The following is a 1662-nucleotide window of genomic DNA, read 5'->3' on the forward strand; positions in this document are numbered from 1 at the left end:
TGTGTCCGTAGCTCCATCTCTTGTCATAACTGAGAGTTTTAAGGAGTATTAATTAAAACAATGCTCCAAATAAGTCATTTACACAATGCCTAAGAAAACGTATTTCATCCAAAACTTTACGAACGGGATAAAATAAAATCCATTGTTCAAGAGAAACAGTTTGCAGCCTCAAGTCCCTTTGCAATAATTAATCAAGTTAATTAGCCGGAAAGGAGGAAAGTAAAACTAATGACGCAGTGGTAAAGTTTACTTTTCTGAAAGACTGGAGCAGGGACACAGTGAGGGTGTTGTTTTAATGTTTTAATGTTTTAATGTTTTAATGTTTTCACTAACGCAGGTTTACAAAACATTAATAAATGTTTTCCATGATGCATGAACAATATTTCTACAGCATAACAGATTTTATTCATTCACAGGGGAAAATGCTTGGTCATAGTAACTCAGTTGCACATAAAAAAAACAACAAAAGAAACACTTGAGAACAACAAGTAAAAAAATAAATAAAATAAAAATCTTATGAAATAAAATATAAGTAAAAATCTAAAAAAAAATAAATTAAAATAGTATCTAATAAACAATAATAAAAATCTAATAAAATAAAATATAAGTAAAATAATAATAATAGATCTAGTAAAATAAATTAAAATGGTATCTAATGAGGTAAAATGTAAGGAAAGATCTAGTAAAGTAAATTAAAATAGTATCTAATTAAATAAATTAAAAATTTAATAAAATAAAATAAAAGCAAGAATCGAGAAAAATAAATTAAAATAGTATCTAATAAAATAAAACAAAAAATCTAATAAAATAAAAGTAAAAATCAAGAATATATTTTATATACATAGGTAGGATTTATAAGATGCAGTTATGTGCAGGATAACATGAATAACATGGAGTTGTTGTTACATAAAAGTGAGTTGTCGTACAGCTGAGTTGTATAAATGTCGTCCTGCAGCGTTCACTGTTGGAGCTGAATCAGTCGAATGATTGAAATTTAAATTTTTCCATGGACATTGAATAAAATGATCAGATTTATATGTGTTCATGCCCCAAAACATCAGTTACAGTAGAAAAACAGCCTCACATTTGTTGGGCATCAAGCTGGTATCGTGGGCATCTCACTGGGGGGCACTTCAGCCGTGGATGCGGAGGGGAAAGGGCTACTTAGTCACTCCGCCCTCGCACATTTCTTCCTGGAATTCAAACCAGTTCCTGGCCTGGTTCTTTAACCACAATGGCACAAAAGGCGCCCAAAGGAAATGGCAGTGGTGGGATTTGAACCCACGCCTCCGAAGAGACTGGAGCCTTAATCCAGCGCCTTAGACCGCTCGGCCACACTACCACAGACACGGTGTCGTGATGTTCCCGTTTAGTGTCCCACTAGTCAGTTCGAAACGAAGAACTGGGTGAAACTTCTTCAAGTGTTTGGAAATAACAGAAGAACTTTACTGACAAAACTGATTCAGGAGAAGAAGATGAACCAAGACGTCTCCACATCTCCAACATCTCTGTCCACATGGATTCAAGCTTTGGTTCGTCTTTGTTTTTCTACCTCCATGTTTCTATCCCTTTCTGGAAACTCCTCAACCTGATGTATTTACAACACGTCGAGCAAACACGTTCAGAGAGAATGAATTTATTCCAACAACCAGAGAGAAACCA

The 1662-nt window shown here is 34.2% G+C and overlaps 1 non-coding gene across 1 annotated transcript; it reads right to left on the reverse strand.

Moving 5' to 3' along the window:
* Positions 1-1260: 1260 nt before the first annotated feature.
* trnal-aag lies at positions 1261-1342 on the reverse strand. The gene has a single exon. It is a non-coding gene; the product is annotated as a tRNA-Leu (tRNA).
* Between the last annotated feature and the right edge of the window lie 320 nt (positions 1343-1662).

The sequence above is a fragment of the Mugil cephalus genome, chromosome 5 (assembly GCF_022458985.1).
Source record: "Mugil cephalus isolate CIBA_MC_2020 chromosome 5, CIBA_Mcephalus_1.1, whole genome shotgun sequence".
Lineage (NCBI taxonomy): Eukaryota > Metazoa > Chordata > Actinopteri > Mugiliformes > Mugilidae > Mugil > Mugil cephalus.